Genomic DNA, 19,805 nt, shown 5'->3' on the forward strand with positions numbered 1-19,805 from the left:
AGGGATGACGTGCCATAGTTAGATCTATGCTTTAGAAAAACTACCTGGGTATCTAAGTAGAGAATATAATAGATGAATGAGGAAGAGACTTGAGTCAGGGAAACAGGTTAGATTATTTAAGTAGGGGCAGCTAGATAGTGCAGTGGCTAGAGTACCAGCCCTGGAGTCAAGAGGAACTGAGTTCAAATCTGACCTCAGACACTTACTAGTTGTGTGACCCTGGGCAAGTCACTTAACCTTGATTTCAAAGAAGTTTATTTAAATAGTCCAGGCAGTGGGAATAGAAAAGTCGAAAGCAAAAAAAAAAAATGTGAAGGGAGAACTCACAGGATCCATCTGATGACTTTATGTTGGAGACAGAGGATACAGGCAAAATGACAGTAAGGTTTCCGGTTTGAATGACTTGAAGATTGTGTGATACCATTAACTGAAAAAGGAAGTCAGAAGAAAGGGTTGGTCTGAGGAGAAAGAGGTTGAGTTTGTTTTCAGAAATGTAAGAAAGTGATCCCTGAGAGCTCAGAATCTAATAACAGATGATAGGTGGCAAAGAAGCAGTAAGCCAACTCATAAATAAATCCCTTCAATAAATCAAAAAGAAAATAAAGATGATAAACACTATATGTCATGCCCCAGACTGAACTTTAAAAGTTGAGTTGGAATGCTTAGCACATAGTAGGTACTTAATTAATGTTTACTGATTGACAATTGAATGATTGAGATAAACTTAAAGAGGAACTCAACGCTAGACAGGGTGAACAGAAGAATAGAGCTGAACTCTTTTTAGGGTGGCAAAAAATTGGAAATCTAGGGGATGCTTAGCAATTGGGGAATGGATGAACAGGTTGTGCTATATGATCGTGATAGAATATTATTCTGCTATAAGAAATGATGAGCAGGATGCTTTCAGAAAAACCTAGAAAACTTATATGAACTGATATAAAGTGAAGTGAGCAGAACCAGGAGAACACTGTACACAGTAACAGCAATATTGTAAGGATGATCAATTGTAAAAGATTTAGCTACTCTGATCAAGACAATAATCAAAGATAATTCCAAACAATCCATGATGAAAAATGCTATCCATATCCAAAGAGAGAACTGATGAACTCTGAATGCAGATTGAAGAATACTTTTAAAAAAATTTCTTTATATTTCTTTTTTATCTTTATTTCTTATTATATTATTATATGTATTTTAATTTTTTACATTATCTTTTTGTGTTTTCTTTTGTAACATGGCTAATATGGAATTATGTTTTGCATGATTTCACATGTATAATTATATCAAATTCCTTGTCTTCTTAAGGAGGGAGTAGGAGCAGAAGGGAGGGAGAGAATTTGGAACTCAAGATTTAAAAAAATGAATATTAAAAAATTTTCCATGTAATTGGGAAATATTTAATGAAATAAGTAAACATATATCAAAAAAGAAAAAAAGATAGAACTGGAGAAAGGTATGTTATGGATGTAGGGTAAAAGATGAGATAACTGAAGAAACAAAGGTTTGAGCTTCTGAGCATATTGATTTATTAAGCAATGCATGCCAATTTCACAACAAATTGAGACCAGGTTTCCTCAGTTTTGGCACCAGACCTCAAATACAGGGGGAGACTGATTTTTATGCATTAAAAAGAATTGATCAAATAAGACCAGTTAATTAAAACAATCAACCAGGATATAAAATTAGGTAATCTGATTTCTAATTGGAAGAAATATAAGGGGCTTTCTGAGTTGGGAGAAGGAGAGCAAACAGGTTCAATTCCCTGAAATCAGTAAAAGAAGTATAACTCCCCCCCCACCCCCCCAAGTGTCAATATTCAGTCAAAGGAATAAGGAAACAATAACTGATTGACCAGTATAGGACCAGTTTTCAGATAAGATAAATGGGTGGTTTGAGAAAACTTCTTGCATCAGTCTTCAGATCTGACTGGGTTTCTGGTCAGCATAATCTAGGTCCTTAGTTAATGGTCCCTTAGCCCCAGGTAAAGGTGGTCCAACTCCCTAGTCATGTAGGGCTAGGTTCAAACAATGAAATAAAGTTTTCTCACATTTCCCATAATTGAATAAAGTTTTCTCAGAAGACAGAAATTGGGCCAGATCCACAAATGAATAGAAAAGAAGCTGAGCTAGATCCAGGATTGAGTCACAAGATGGAATCAGTATGGTTCATTCAATTCCTACAATTCCCTCATGGGTAGCAACTTGGAACTAGAGAAAGGAAAGTTGTAAGAATCCATGTAGACCAAAGAAAGTTAAGTATAATAAGAGGCATCCCCACAAAAAAAAAAAAAAGACCTCAGGACTTAGGGAACCAGGCATTTTTGGCATTGGCACAAGGTCAATCAGGAAAGAATCTGTATTGCTGAAACCTCTCAGATCACAGAGTTCAAGGCAGTGATCTTGTATCTCCTTTCTCCCCTTGAGCATCTTAGGTGAAGTTCTTTTTCCTCTGGGTATGGGAAAAATTGGTCTATCTTTTTTGTTTTAAGTGTTTACTTTGTCTTATAAACAGTAGTAACCACCTGAAATTGCTGGTCAGGATTGTACTTATTGGTAGTACATTTAGAATGATGCAACTGAGGATGGAAACATCTCTAAAGAAGCTATAGAGATGGGTTTGACTCTGAGGTGCTTTTGCGAGAAATGCTGTCTCTGGTTGGGGGCTTGGAACTAACAAAAAAGACAAAAAGAACTATATATTCTTTAATACTGCTTCACAGAGGGAATAAGGAGTATATATACCTGAAAAACCCATCTGGGAAATGAGTCAGTAATAGGATAAGGGATATATATGAGTGTCTGCTCAACTTTGATCAATACACCATCTCTTTAACACTGCTACCAATGTATTTCTCTTGAGGTAACAGTTGGATATTCAAATGTTAGGTTCTCAATTCAACCCAATAAATCCAATAAAAATATTTATTGAATACCTTCTATGTACCAGGCACTGTGCTAAGCTCTGAGGATACAATTAATGAAAAGAAAAATATTCCTTGCTCTCAAGGAATATTTTACAATATAATGGGGGGGCAGAGACAACACACAAAAGGAGGTAGGAAGGGGCAAGACAAACATTGGTACTGAAACACAGGCAAGAGATCAACACTAGAGCTATAGATTTCCTCACTTTTTAGAGACTAAGACCTTCTTTCTTTTATGTTGTGGCTTTGCTTTTTCTTTTTCCTTCTAATTACATCAGACTTCAACCAAGGCTAGTTCAAATTCAGTTTAAATGAACTCAATTCCATTTGTATTTATTGAGTACCTTTTTTTTTAGTTATCTATGTATGATTTCACTAGTTTAGGTAACTTCCAGGGGGCAAACTTCCTCTACCAATGCAGATCAGCAAGTGCTCTACCATAGTCTTAAAGAGTGGCATGGGAGCACTGAAAGATTGGAATTTTGCCAGGGTTACATAGCCAGTATATTCCAAAGGTGGAACTTGAACCTGGGTCTTCTTGACTTTGGGGTCAGTTCTCTATCCACTACATTTCATTGCCTCTATTTAATTACCTCTAGGTATAACTGTGTTAGGTGCTATAGGGACAGAAGAATGTAATAAAATCCTTACCCTCAAGGAGCCAACTGGCCAATACATCTAGAGGTTTGGCTGGCTACTGGACTAAGAGATTCAACTAATGATTCAGAAACTTGGAAAAGCAAAAGCCATACTAACAGTGTAATCTAAATGGTACCCTAGGAAACAGTAGAAAAAGCACTTTAAATTGCGTTTCATATACACACATGGTTTGTACAAACCAAGAAAGATGGCCAAGAAGAGCTAAAACTGAGTCTGAGAGCCAGCAGACTTGAGGAAGGAGGGAAGACTGGCTGCAAGGTCAAATAGCAAGCCTTAGGCTACAGAAAGACTACAGCTCGCCCCAACTGCATTCAAACTTTATCTCTTCAAGAGCTGGGCCTCCTCTAACAGTTACCACCCAGGCCTCAGTTATATACTTGGACTCAGTTGATGCCAGAAGTGAACTCTGGAGGGTTATCTTTAATTTATAAAGTCCAGGCCTACACTATCTGATTAACTCAACCTCTCTGGCTTCTTTTTAACCCTGACCCTTCTTCACAATTAGTTTAAAAATACTATATAAACAAAGAATGCCCTATTCATACAAAAGAATCATAATCATTTTCCATTCCACTTTTTCTTAACTTTGAGCCAATCATTTTGCTTCAGCTGTCAAATATATTTGAGCCTATAGCTTTTTTTTTGTATTCAAAAAGTAGCATCTTTATTTGTCCATTTTAAACATGCCTATTCATATCTTCTGCTTTTATATCACTTTTATTTCTAAGTACATCTTTTGATCCTCTCCAACCAGTGAGCATTCCCTTGTAACAAAGAATAAAAAAGAAAAAGAAAGCAGTCTAGCAAAATTATGTAACAAATCAATGAAACCTGACAGTAGATGCAATGTTCCACACCCATAGTCTCTCACTTCTGAAAAGAATGAATGAAAAAAACATTTATTGATTAATTACTGTGTACAAGGTACAGTGCTAAGTGCTGGGTATACAAATATCCCCAAAATAAGATAGTCTTTGATCTCAAAGAGCTCATATTCTAATGGGGATGATAACAGAGATAGAAGATTTCAGTTCCATGTCAGATGTGGTTCTTACAGTATGGTAGCAAAGCAGATGACAATCCTTCTTTAATGTCATTTCCATGAATGAAATCTCATATTTCTGTTGTTGTATTATCTGACAAAAGCTTTGCTGCTAACTTTGTTTTGTGGGTCTTCAGGGGTATGGTCGTGTACCCACAGAAGCAGTTGCCAGGATACATCTCTAGGGAGCTTGCTCCCCCAGGTGATGGCTACAGGAGCTGGGCTTGAAGTACAGCTGTTCCCAAGGTTGTTGGGTTTGGGATCCTTAGCCAGAAAGAGGGACTGCCTCACAGTCTCGCCAGCTTTAAAGGTTTTGATTAGGCAACCAATTAAAGGAAGCCACCCCCACCCACACGATAGAGGACACACAGTGCCTCCATTTGAGGTGATCTGGGCATATTCCAAAGGCACTGTTACACTTGTACTAACGAAAAGCAACAGAAAAAGTGACCGAGATAATCTGGGGAGTTATGCTAAGCAACAGTCAAAATGAAGGGAAGTGTAAAAGTCTATGATTGCTGCATTTCTTGAAGAAAGAGTAGTTTAGTGATTCTCTATGAACATATCTTACCTGAAGAGTCATAGTCCCAAGGTCTCGGCAAAGAACAATTCATTTCATGAATTCTGTTTTTATTTCTACTTCTGTTCTCAGAGACTAATTATTTGTCTTAATTATTGGAAAAAACTTTTTTTTTCCATAATTACAAATGGAGTTTAGAATGTGACTAACTAGGTGGCACAGTATATGAAGCCCTGGGCCTGGAGTCAGGAAGGCCTGAGTTCAAATCTGGCCTCAGATAGTTACTAGCTGTGTGACTCTAGGCAAGTCACTTAACCCTATTTACCTCAGTTTCCTCATCTGTGAAATGACCTGGAAAAGCAAATGGCAAAGCATTCTATTATCTTTACCAAGAAAATCCTAAATGGGGTCATGAAGAGTCATAAACAAACAAAAATTTAGCTATTATTTAGAACATAAACTTGAGGACAAAAGTTATTATTTCATTTTTTAATTTGTATCCCCAACACCTAATATATTGTCCTCTACACAATAAATAATAAATGTTTGATTAATTAAATTAATAGAGGGGTGGCTAGGTGGTGCAGTGAATAGAGCACCGGCCCTAGAATCAGGAGGACCTGAGTTCAAATCCGGCCTCAGACATTTAACACACACACACACACACACACACACAAAAAAACCCTAGCCGTGTGACCTTGGGCAAGTCACTTAATCCCAATTGCTGTCCAAAAAAGCAAAAAAAAAAAATTTAAATTAATAGATGTAGGCTTTGAGTTGTAGAGAACCTTGCTCTGCTACATACATAGTAGTCTCTCTTAGCATTACAGAATCATTGATTTAGAGCTGGAAGGGAGCTTAAACATCATGTAGTCTAATTCTCTTAATTTACAGATGAAGAAATTAAAGCCAAAGAGCTTGTCCAAGGTCACTGTTGAATGTTAAGTTGGTCAATTGACTGACATGTCTGATTCCCATAATTTCTGCTTTAGGAAAAAAGCCCAGTATATTTATGAAGATGATTCCCTACCCTCTTCTATTCTCTATTATTTACCCATTTATTTATTTTACCACTCTGAATTAGCTCATCATATAGATGTAAAAGCTCCAAGGCAATGAGAAGTTAGGGATGGGTGCACAGGGAGGTTATCACATTCCCAGAGAGGGCACTCCTATTGGCCCAACATTTTACTCACTACTTACATTAGTATAACAGTGGTTTTCAGGGATACCCCTTGATCTGCTGGACTGGGCCACCACTCATGGAAGTACATTGGCATGTGTGCTTTGACTCTCTGAGAAGCAGCACAAGCTAAAGTATGTGCATAACCAGCAGCTCATTTAGTCAAGGAACTTGACTTTGATTCCTGGGAAATTTCTAGAATGGGAATGGAAAGAGAAGGGAATAAGCATTTATAGTTATCCCTTCCACATCTCGACTTCCCCATTGTGATTTCGATGTATCACAGTTAGGCATAAGAAATTAAATGGGAATTTTTTTTTTTAGACTTTTGCAGAAACTGCAGATGATACATGAAGGCCAGCAGAGACACAGAAAAAAAATTTAGAAACTCAGAAATGCATAGTATTCTACTATATCAACATATTTTATCTTTTAAAACCATAATAATTCAGACTTCTCTGATATGAAGGGAGGGCCAAAAAAATCTTACATGGGTTTTCTAGATCACAAGGGTACTACACTCCTAACACACACACACACACAGAGTGTAAAAGTTAACTGTATATAGTGCCTACTATGTTCCAGGAACTGTGCTAAATGCTTTTTACAAATATTATCGCATTTGTTCATTAATGAGATATTAACTAGCATTTATGTAGTGCTCTTATGTTTGCAAAGAGCTCTGTAAATATTAACTCATTTTATTTTCACAACAACCCTGGGAAGTAGGTATTATTATTATCCTCATTTTGTAGATGAGGAAACTAAAACAGACAGAGTTTGTGTCCAGAATCTGGAGTACTCCTTTGCAGAGGTGGGAGATCCGAGAGTATGGTTCATTGCATATCCTTTCAGTCTTTTTTAATGTATTGTTTGGTTTTGATTATTTTTTTCTCTTTTTTTCTTTAAACAATATTATTTATTATATGAAATGGCTTCCTAGGAGAGGGACAATACTAGGAAGAATTCTGATGACATAAAAAAGGCATCAATAAAAACCTATTTTAAAAAATAAAGAAAAGACCTGGGGCATTTAGTGGGCCACAATATTGATATGACTCAGTAGGAGGATGTGGCAGTAAAAAAAAAAAACTAATGAGATTTTATATTGCATAAAGATAGGCCCAATTTCCAGGGAAAAGGAGGTGATAGTCTCTCTGATTTCTGGCCTAGTCAAACTATAACTTGCATATTGTGTTACATTTTGGACATCACAGTTTAAGAAGGGCATTAATGATCAGATGAACATCCAGAGGAGGGCAACCAGGATGGTCTAGGTTCTTTAATTCATGTCATTTCAAAATCAGCTAAAGGAAGTGGAGATAGACTGGAAAAGAGCAGACTGGAGAGGTGGCATAAAGTTGCTTTCTGCAAGTACTTGGGGAGTTAGTTGTCTTGTGGAAGAGGGATGAGATTCATTCTACGCGATCCCAGAGGACAGAATCAGAAGTAACAAGTGGTAGTTACAAAGAGGCAAATCTAGGTTGGATGTCAAGAAAAACTTTTTAGAAATCAGAGCCATTCCAAAGAGGAATGAGATACCTTGGGAGGCAGAGGATTTTCCTTCCTTGGAAGTCTTCAAGCAGAGACTGGAAGCCAATGTGTCAGGTATGTTATAGTGGGCTTTTGTTTTGAATATGGATTCTGTTGAGCTGCTGAACTTCTTTCCAACTCCAAAATACTGCAGTTCTGGGATTTTTTTTTTACTTTAGGGGATATCATTTAATTTTGTTAGTAATTTTATCATTCCTTTTGTGTCCTCTATTTATGCCCCTCCCACATTACACACTTCCCCCCCCCCTGCAAATGAAATAGAAAGGCTGATATGCAAAGAAAATTAAGAAATCCATGAAGTTACCTTAGAGAAGACTAATACTTAAAGTTCCAAAGTGTTATACTTTATGGTTGAATTGTTCAGCATTACATCATCCCCTTTTAGTTGCACAATACAACAAAACAGGTGTGGCTAGGTGGCGCAGAGAGTAAGAGCACCAGCCTCGGAATCTGGAGGACCCAGGATTGGTTCCGGCCTCAGATACATAACACACACACACACAAAAAAAAAAAACTGGCCATGTAACCCTGGGCAAGTTACTTAACCCCAATTGCTAAAAAAAAAAAAAAAAACTACAACAAAACAAATTTAGCATTAAAATTGCTAGGGGTAAGAGATGGGATATACTGTGGGCCCTAAGAGGAGTGTTTCTAGCAAAATTCTTCTTTGATTAAATGCATTTTTTTTTCTTAACTGTTTTTCATTCTGTCAGCTGTATCTCTGAAAAGCATTGAGAGCTAACTGAATCTGAGTTCAAATACCATCTCAGATACTTATTTTCTGTGTGACCCTGAGCAAGAGCCTCTCTCAGCCTCAGTTTCCTCATCTGTAAGATGAAGACAATAATAGCATCCACTTTGAAAAGTTGTTGTATCATAAGAGATAGCACATATAATGTGCTTCATAAACCTTCAGTGTTAGCAGTTAGTGTTATTATTACTATTTTCATTGTTAGCCATAAAAAAGCAGCACACTTCTTAAGCTAGGACAGTTCCAAGCCTCTGTATCATTATATCCACTCAAAGCAAGGGTTACATTTTTCTATGAATTTTGTGTTTTGTTGCTGTCAAAACAAAACAAAACAAAAACAATTCACCCCAAACATATTGGCTTTGTATGTTACTGTAAAATTAAGCTAACAGATTATTTTGTTATGTTGTAATCAACAAGTATGTGTTCATTTCCTTCATCCTCCACACATTTCCTTCTCTGCACTCTTGATCTCTCTGCTGAAATTACATCTCTGCTTACAGCTTTCTCATTCTGAACACAGACAACTTAACTTTCATTAAATAACACAAGCTTTCAAACTTGGACTGGTTTAGAACTGGTAAAATTCCATAGGCAATGAACAAACTCATCCCTAAACCTTAGTTATTTCTGAGGCAGATGGCAATACCCCGAGAAGAGTCACCACATTCTTCCCCAGGATCCAGCCATCCAGTCACTTGCAAGGCAAGATGGTTGACTTTAAAAGCCCTAGAGCTAAGTCCTATCAAGACCATTGCCTTGGAGAGATAGTTTGATAGTCCTTCCAGCTATAATTTACCTTTAGATAGGTGAACAAATGGCGCTTGTATTTTCTGCTACTATTCTGTACACAGTTATCATTGTTCAGTCATTTCTGAAGGGTCCAACTCTTCATGACCTCATTTGGGGTTTTCTTGGCAAAGATATTGGAGTGGTTTGCCATTTCCTTCTCCAGCTCATTTTACAGAAGAGGAAACTGAGGCAAACAGGGTTAAGTGATCTGCCCAGGGTCATACAGGTCATAAATGTCTGAGGCCAGATTTGAGCTCAGGAAGATGAATATTCCTGACTCCAGGCCTGGAACTCTATCCACTGTACCACTTGGCTGGCCGTGTTAATTAATAGGCACATATTGTTGTTTGTTCATCATTTTTTTAAGAGGACCAGTGACATCATGGGATGATGTCTTGATTTGTGCATAAATTGGATTTAAGTGAGGCAGGGTTGCACAAAGTAGTCAGTCTCATTCTTTCTTCTGAATCATTGAAATCCTGTGGCAAAACAAAAGTCAGAATGACTAGTGATGACCAGGGATACAATGGATGACCTTGGCACCTGTGATGTCTGACTAAGCTCCACAGCTCCTGTTTCATTCAGCTTCATAGCTATTGGAAGAAATTGTCCTTATCTGCCCATTTTATGGGGGGAAATTTTCACATGCTTAGGTGTAGACACCTCTCTTAACCCACTGACAGGTTTGAGGCCCCTCCATTACCCTCAACCTGGGTTAGTCCATCTGCTGAGACAGTTTTACAAGGGTGTGGCTACTGCACATGCTACATTTTTGGGGCCACAGGTGAGAACTGAGTGCCAAGTGGACACCAAAGATGGATGAGCAGACCTGAAAAGGGCTCTGCAAGCCCTCATACCAAAGGTGCTATTTCTTCTTGAAAAATCCCATACGCCCCGCCCCCTTTCCCCACTCCCCACCCCATACACCACACAAACCCAGATATATATACAATACATAAAGAGGAAACAGGAAGTAATCTCAGAAGAGAAAGCTCTAGTAACTGAGGGGGATTGGGAAAGACAACAATGTTCCGGCTCATATTAGCCAATAGTGATTGCATCTTCCCCTCAAACAAGAGGCTTTAGGGATGTTTTCCCAATTTATTTATGGGATAATTCAAAGCTTGGGACATTTGATGCAGGCCACCATATACATGATGAAGGCAGGGATGACGCTCAGTGGAAGGAAGACAACAACCTTGTCCTCTTTGCTTCTCTTTTGTGCTTGCTTAGGTATATTTGCATGGCAAGACCCTGAAAAAAAAATTAACTCGTGGCTCAGGCCCACACAGCCCTGTGGGCTTTCCTTGGCAGACCCCACTAGATGCGCTGAGGAGCACAAAATTGCCATAAGGGAATGAAGTAGGAATTAGAAGGACCTTCTAACCGTAAATCAGATGGTAGTTTACAACAAGGCTGTAGATTCTCCTAGGAAGTTTAGTTGAATAATCAGACAATTTGAGCCTGGAAACATTCTTCCAGAGTTTTGGTATTAATTGATGGATTGTCAATGAATCTGTATTAGGAAGAAGTCTTTTAGTCAATGCACCATAGCAGACCTATTCTGAGACCACATTCTGTGCTAACACACCTGGCCAAAAAAAAAAAACCACATAGTTTTCAAAATCTTTGCACAGCAGACCTCCCGGGAGCAATGTGATGGTGTCACCAGAAGACTTTGTTGGTCTGGCAACACTAGAGGTGGAAGTTGCTTCGCCCTGCATGGCCCCTGGCCATCAGTGCCTCTCTCTATGCTTCCATAAGATATCCATAATACCTCTAAGTGTTTTTGTAGGTTTGTGCCTTTTGTCTCACTGATAATGTGTATGCTTTGTGGAAGAATTTACCCCTGGTGACAAGTGGTTTGTTGGGAGTGAGACTACTTTTTTTACTATGCTATTTCATGAAATACCTTTGTTTTGAACTAATTGCGTCCTCTGGTTAATAAATAAATGTAAACAACATTTGTGTGGAACAATTTGAGTGGATGTAGATCCAGAGCATTTTGAACCCTGGGTTGCTTCTCGGATAGCAAAGGAAGTGGCCTAGAGACATGTGTGTATATCTAAGCATTACATGAATGTATACTTAACCACCGGGTTAACCATACTGCTAGCTACTATCTGATTATGCTCACCAAAAAGGACTGGGCTTTGGAAAGTTTCATACCCACGCAATGGTTTACATATTCCACCTTACTGAAGGAGGGTGTTAAGTCAAGTATCACATTAGCGGAGAGAGTGCTAGACCTAGTGTCAGGAAGATGTGAGTTCAAATTCAGCCTCAGATATCTAGTAGCTATGTGAGCCTGGACTTGCCTGTCTGCTTTAGTGTTTTCATCTGTAGAATAGGAATAATAATAGTGCCTATTTGTTGTTATAAGGGTCAGACAAAATACTTGTAAAATACTTTTCAAACCTTCAACTGTTATATAAGTGCTAGTTATTATTATTATTTCTCAGGGCGTGGGTGACCTCCTGTTTCCTAGCTTTGCCAGAAAGATTCTGGGTGGCTGTACTTGCCCCAGTAGTCTAAGGGCTGTGGTTAGTGAATATTTACACAATTAGACTTGCTCCTGATTCCCTACCTACCCTATCTAAACCCTATTTCCTCCCTGAATATGCTATCCTTGACTGTGTCCTAATCAATTGATCTTGGCATAATGAAGTTGTTCTGATACATGAACAGGAAGACATTCAGGAAATAGCCCAGTATAGTGGAAATGTCACTAAAACTTTGAGCAGGGAACCTGTGACCTTGAGGTCACATGTGGCCCTCTAAGTCCTCAAGTGTGACCCTTTGACTGAATCCAAACTTCACAAAACAAATCCAGTATTTGCCATAATCTGAGGTTAAATCCTGGTTCTGCCTTTGTGGGACTAGCTTAGATAATCACTTAATTTCTCTGGGTCTCAGCATCCTTAGCTATAAAATCAGAATGTAGGACTAGATGACTTCTCAGGTCCAATCTAGCACCAGATCTGTGACCCTTCACTTTGATGCTGCCATCAGTGGTTAACTTTTTTGCAGAGTCCATAAACTATATACAATAGAAAATCTCCCATGTGGTGCCATGCCTGCAGCTTCTCCTCACAACCAGTACAGGGGCACATTCTTGAACCCAAGAATCTCAGGAAATGTACAGTTAAATTGTAGCACAGTTGAGTTATTTAGTTGCCCGATCTTTTGCCTCCTTGGTATGGAATTGCCAGTATTTTAAGTGTTCCATGCCTACCAGGATCACACTCAAAGTTTTCCAGGACAGCAAAACCTAACAGGGTTTCGGTTCCACTGCCATAGCTTTTAGGAATTGAGGGTTACTGCCATGACACAATGATATATCAGGGTAGCACTTTATAAAGGGTGTCCCAAAAGTCTTAGGGCAGTCTTAAGCTTTAATAGCTTTAATAAGCCATTAAATTTAATAAGTTCTAATTTAATAAATGTAATAAGCTTCAATAGGTTTAAGATTACCCTAATACGAGTACTTTAATGACCACACTAAGACTTTTGGGACACCCTTAATATACTATATGCAGAGAGGATACATTCTATCTATAGTACAGGCATTGTAACATAGTAGCAAGATTACTAGCTTGGAATCAAGAAGACACTGAGCTCAAAGTCTGCCTCTGCTACATACTAAATGTGTAAACCTGGGCAAATCATGTTACCTCTATGTATCTCAAGCAATTCACCGTGTTGCTAAGTCATAGGAGGACTAAAAATCTGCATTGGTGGAGAGAATTCTCACACTGGAAATTCCCTACAATGACCAAAAATCCTGGATCATTCATTATCTTTGAATATGTAGACAGGGAATTAACTTTGCTTCTAGTGAGAAGCAGAACAAAGGGCACACGTTTCAGTCAGTCCCTTCCAGTCTGGCAGGAGATCTTCAAGACCAAAACTGACATCAGGGGAACAGAAAGATATGAAAGGAAATTTTCTCTTAGTAAGTCAAAGAATAATAAACTGAGCTTCCTGAGTGGCAAGATAAGACTGAAACAAGGGAATTATAAAAGACTTTAATGCCTAAAAGCATTTTTAGCTAACTAGAGGCTTAGACCAGTACAATAGATGTAGGGCAGTTAGGTCTCCCAGCGGAGAGAGCACCTGCCTCAGTCTCTCCCCACTCAAATCCTTCATTCAGTCACTAATAAGATTTTCCTCAAGTATAGGTCTGACAATGTCACCCCCAACTTAATAATAATAATTTAAAAAAACAATAAACTTAATCAACTCCAGCAGCTCCCTATTGACTTCAGGATCATATACAAAATGCTCTGCTTGGCATTCAGTACCCTTCAAAACCTAGCCCCCTTCTACCTTTCCAGACTTCTTATACTTTGTTGCCTAACATGTACTCTTTAATCTGGTGACACTGACCTCCTTTCTGTCCCACAAACAAGTCACCCCATCTGTCTGCTCTGGGTATTTTCTCTGGCTGTCCTCCATACCTAGAAAGCTCTCCCTTCTCATCTCTGTCTACTGGATTTTCTGGCTTACTCTAAGTTCCAGCTAAAATCCCATCTTCTACAGGAAAGCTCTTCCAACACCTCTTAATTCTAGTGCCTTCCCTTTATTAATATTTTCCTATGATATAATTTATTTGTACATTGTTTGCTGGTCTCTCCCGTTATATTGTGAGTACCTTGAGGGCAGGAACTGTCTTTTCCCTTTTTTGTATCTCATGCACTTAGTGAAGTGCCTGACACACTATGTACTAATAAATATTTATTGACCAACAAAATAGATATGTAGGGTGAATGTGGATGAGTCAAATATGCTGTCATGGTCATGAGCCTGAGTAAGTTCAATGATGCTAGTTCCCTTGATATTAAAAGGGAAGCTAGAGATAGGGCAGGACTTGGAAAGAAAGATAATGAATTTTGTTTTGGACTTGCTGAATTTGAGATGTCCAATAGGCAGTTGTCCACAAGTGTTCCATATACATGTATCTCCCCCTTAATGGGCCATAAATATTCACTGATTTTGTCCTCCCAACTAGTAGTCAGGGAACCTATGGGAGATTGTACTCCAAGGTACATGGGAAGAATCTTTCTTGACACTGATGTCCAGGCTTCCTGGTGTCCAGACTTCAAAACTATGATCCTATTACTCTCATCCTAGAACTACTCTCAGCACCTGGTGCCTCCCTCCCCTCCCTGGAACATCCAACTATACCTGGGGTCTTCTCTGTAAGTCCTAGCCCCTTCTCTCATTGCTGAGTCCCACTGAGGCCTCCATTTTGTTGCAGCATCCAGATCCACCAGCCTTCATTTTTCTCCCAGTCCTGCTCCTGACTTCCTGAAGCAGTGTCCCAGGACCAATGATGGGTCATTCCAAGATGATAAGGGATATATGTCAATGCCTGCATCAGACTTGGAGTGTGTTGAGGATAAGAGATTGTTCTCAGGGTTCTCTCCTTGTATCTACCAGGTCTGACTGATGTTGAGGTTGTCAGGTCAAGTCAAATCTAATCAAGTCAATAAAAACATTTGTTCAGCTCTTTGTGGATACTACATATACATATACATGAAACTATGCTACATGCTAGGAATACAGAGAAAGTCAAAACAAAACCAAAAAATAGTCCTGGCTCTCAAGGAACTCATAGTCTAATGGATAACCAGAAACCGACTGGTATTCCAGGAATGAGATATGTCCTTTAGCAAGCAAAATGTATCAGAATGAGAGAAGCTATATCATTAACTAAGGTTAAGCTGGTATATTGAGAGTTGGGGATGGGGAGCGTTTGAAGGTTTAAGAGGGAGATGTGTATCTTAAATATGTGTCCTAAGGTTGAATAATTCAATTCAATTCAATAAACATTTATTAAGTTTCTGCTATGTAAAGGAATGAATAAACTGCATTAAGTGCTGCTTGTATACCAATACTAATGCCTTCCCTTTGTTGATTATCTCTGATTTATTCTGTATATATCTACTTTGAATATAGTTGTTTTCATCTTGTATCACCTGTGAGACTATAATAGCAGGAACTGTTTTTTACATTTCTTATTATCTCTGGAGCTTAGCAAAGTGCTTGGCACAGAGTATGACCTTAATAAAAGTTTCTAGGCAGCTAGGTGGCTCAATGGAAAGAGTGCTGGACCTCAAGTCAGGAAGACGTCTTCCTAAGTTCAAATCCACCCTCAGATACTTACTAGCTCTGTGACCCCAGAAAGTTACTTAACCATGTTTGCCTCAGTTTTCTCATCTGTAAAATGAGATGCAGAAGGAAATCGCAAACCACTCCAGTATCTGCCAAAAAAAAAAAAAACAAACCCAAATGAGGTCACAGAGTCTGTCACTACTGACATGACTGAACAATAATAAAAACTTATTGACTGACTGATTGTCAAGTACTTCACTAAGTACTGGTGATACAAATACAAAAGTAATAATATCTTTGCTCAAGGAATTTATATTCTAATGGATACAACAACATACATATGGGAACAGGGGCCCTTACGGTTTGGGAAGTCATATCCCCAATATGGTGAATATAGCAATTTCTTGTTGTTTAGTCAACTACGTCTCACCCTTTGTGACCCTGTTTGGGGTTTTCTTGGCAAAGATACTAGAGTGGTTTGCCATTTCTTTCTGCACCTCATTTTATAGATGAGGAAACTGAGGCAAACAGGGTTAAGTGACTTGCCCAGGGTCACATAGCTAGTTTCTGAGGTCAGGTTAGAACTTAAGAAGATGAGTCTTCCTGACTCCAGGGCCAGCAGTCTATCCATTGTACCACCTAGCTGCCCCTTTCCAGAGGCTATGGTAAAGCTAATTTTATTACACTTCTGTAATGGGAATTTGAAGATCTTCCCTGCTCCTTAATAGACCTAGGGGGGAATTTGAAGACCTCCCCTGCTTTGAAAGTAAACTCTGTCCCCTAATAGGCTAAATATAGTCACATGGAGCCTGTGGTGGGAGGAGTTTGCTAAAGGGAAGCAGAGCCCACCAGAAGCTGGTGGTGAGAGCTAGCCAGATGGTAGGGGAGAAAGGAGGACCTCAGTCAAGGATTCAGATAGGCTTGTGAGTAAATATTGATCTTGTATTGGTTTGTGGGAAGGCTGAAGGATGCTGTGGCTCTCAGTGTTATTATGACTTCTGAATATCTTTGGTACTATGAAGGAATCGGCTTCTTGGTTTTGGGATTCAATTTTCTGGTGTCTAAATGAATGTTTCAGTTCTGTCCTCTATCTGGAGAGTTTGGTATATTTTGCAACTGAACATCATGTGATACTTATAATCCCAGTCTTTATTGTGATTGTGGGTGCTGTAAATATTGCATTGACACTACTACTTTTCAAAAGAGGGATGGAGGGAGAAGAGAATGCACTGGAGCAAAGTAGAAAATGGTGAGAAATACACGGTCGCAAGAAATACAGAGCCCAGTAGCCTCACTCCTTCCAGTCATGGCCTCTGGCAGTCCAATTCAAAGGGTGGAACATTAGCAACCATAGGGGAGGCAGAAGGAAAACGACCAGGGTGAAAATGAGCAAGACTTAACTGTCATGAAAATTATATCATCCTTACCCTCATGCAGCTTACATTCTATTTGGGGACAGTAGGGATCTACTATAACATATTGATAGCTAAGTCTAATACCAAGGGGAAGTGATGAAATTCAAGAAGAGATCAAAGTATCCTAGGAACATCTGAGGAGGGAGAGAATAAGGTTCAGGGAAGGTTTCACAAAGAATTCATGGAGGAGAGAAACTGTAGGTGATATTTCAGTCGTCAGACCTTGCTCTGCCGGGGTTCAAGCAGCTGCCACTTACTTTCTGTGTGACTCTGGGCAAACTCTTAGTACCTTAGTTTCCTCATGTTAAAAGAGGGTGTTGGCCTATTCAGTGCTTCTTAAACTGTGGGCTGTGACCCATATGAGGTCACAAAAAATTTGGCAACAGTAAAAGGTTTCTGAATATGCAATGACCAAAAATTAATTAAAAATCAAACGTAATGAATCCGAGGAGTTTCTAAAAGTGCTTAACTGTGTTGCAAATTTAAACTTCACTGCAGCCTTGGTTCTGAACACACAGCATGTAAGTTTAAGAAGTCCTGATCTAAGTCAGTTAGTGGCATGTCAAGTGTCTCAGACCAGATTTGAACTCAGGTCCTCCTGACTTCAGGGGTGGTGCTCTACTCACTGCACCACCTAGCTGCCCTGCCTTCAGCATTTCTTAAACTGTGGGTCTCGACCCCATATGAGGTCCCAACCCACAGTTTAAGAAGCACTGGATGACCTTGAAGTCCCCATCCATCCCTAAATCTATGAACCTTCCTTGGAGGTCATCCAGTCCAATACCCTCCTCTTATAGATAAGGAAAATGAATCCCAGAGTAGCTATTTCTGTGCTTTTTACATAGGTAGGAAGAAGCAGAGATGGTATTGGAACCCAGCTCCTCTGATTCCAAATTCAGGCTTTCCTGAAAACTTTTCACATTTAAAAATGATCCTTTTCATTACGTGAGACTTTTGAGAAGTTGGTTTTTGGGGGGATGGGGGAGGTAAGGCAATTGGGATTAAGTGACTTGCCCAAGGTCACACAGCTAGTAAGTGGAGAAGTTTTTCTCCCTCACATATGCACATCTCATATAGTTATATTATAAATATTCATGAAGTGTTTGCTCACTGTCTTTTTAAAAAATTTGACTTAGAATCCTAAAGCCTATGGTCATTTAATCCAATCCTTTTCATTTTATAGATGACAAAAGTGAGACCCAGAGAAGTTAAGGACACACTTTGAAAGTTAGGAGAGTGCCTAGTTTTGGTCTTGAAAAAAGCCTCTTCAATCATGTGGGTGATAGGAAATAAGATTTCCTCAGGGTTACTCAGGGTTCTACCATGAGCAAACACATGCACAATGACCTGGTAAAATCAGGACATCAGTGGGATGCTCTCCAGGCTGAGAACAATTCAGGTTAAACATTTTTGAGGTCACCTTATTTAATTTTCTCCACTTGGGTTCAGAGATCCAAGGTGTGTTATTAAAAAAAAAAAGAACTTGAATTCAGACAGTCAAACAGGGATAATTCATTTTGTAATTTTTCAAGAAAAGTTAAGCCCCTGAGTTAATTGAGCATTAGCTCATTTGGCAATGTATTTTATTTGCCCTCTCCTAGGCTTGCCCAGAGAAACACAGAGGATTAAGGTTCTCTTTGCACGTTTAAAAATCCTTGAGCAGGGTTTTAAATTCCTTTCACTCTTAAGAATGGTCACAGATTAAACAACAGGGGACACAGACCCCTAGAACTGAGCCTGAGATGGGATGATTTCAGACTTCAAGGAATATTGTTCATTCAACCCTTACATTATCCTGTAATGGGATGATCTGACTTGAGTCCAAGAAAATGTTTTAATCTCTTGAAAGCCCTTGCTTTACCCATTTTCTTTTGATTTTGATCACACTATGAATTGCTATGTGAACTGAATGCCTTACTTGTATTATTGATAGGGTGATATCATTAGGACCAGGGTTCCCTTGTTTTCCTAAAATAGGGATTAGTTTTCTCTAAAAGCAAAAGCAACAAAGCTGCCCCCTGGGACTTAATTGGCCTCTCTCTCCTTTGATGCAACTTCCTGGACACCAAAGGTACCACTTGTGGGGATCTGGGGCCCCTCTGACTTAGTGGATTTTTGAAAACCAAGAGTCTCTATTCCTTGGCCTGCCAATCATACTGGAGAATACCATGGCTACATTCAGAGACCTAAGTGCAAATGTATTTATATTGCATATCCTTGCTGTATTAGGGCAAAGCAAATCTTTTGTTAATTATCCAATAACTTTAGAAAATCTCATTTCTGGGCAGCTAGGTGGCACAGTGAATAAAGCACCAGCCCTGGAGTCAGGAGGACCTGAGTTCAAATCCAGTCTCAGACACTTAACACTGATTAGCTGTGTGACCTTGGGCAAATCACCTAACCCTGACTTCCCTGCCTTCCCCCCTCTAAAAATTAAAAAAAAAAAAAAAAGGAAAATCTCATTTCATTCCAACATCAAACCTCAACTATCAGGGTACTGACATTAGGCCTGTGCCTAATGGGCATAATTTAGTGGGGTTTCTAATCTTAGCTCTGACTGGTGAGGCTCTAAGAGCTCTATATGACTTTGGCCAAGTTATTTCATATTTCCTCAAGGTCCCTTCCAGTTATAATGTCCTATGGGGGACTTGCTCTACATCACAGAAAACTGGTCCATATGAGGGCTGTAGTGGACCAAGATCTGACTCCAGATAAACTGTCCCTCCCTTAATGCTTCACTGCCTTTCCTGTTCTTTTGTTGTTAACAGGATTAATGAAGGAGAAGAAAGAGCGTAACTTATATGCTCTTTACCTAGATGCAATGTACACCTACCTGGAGATAAATGTA

This window comes from Petaurus breviceps, unplaced genomic scaffold (assembly GCF_028583685.1).
Source record: "Petaurus breviceps papuanus isolate PSGF00001 unplaced genomic scaffold, PetGlider_PUasm1.0 179, whole genome shotgun sequence".
In the NCBI taxonomy this organism is placed as follows: Eukaryota; Metazoa; Chordata; class Mammalia; order Diprotodontia; family Petauridae; genus Petaurus; species Petaurus breviceps.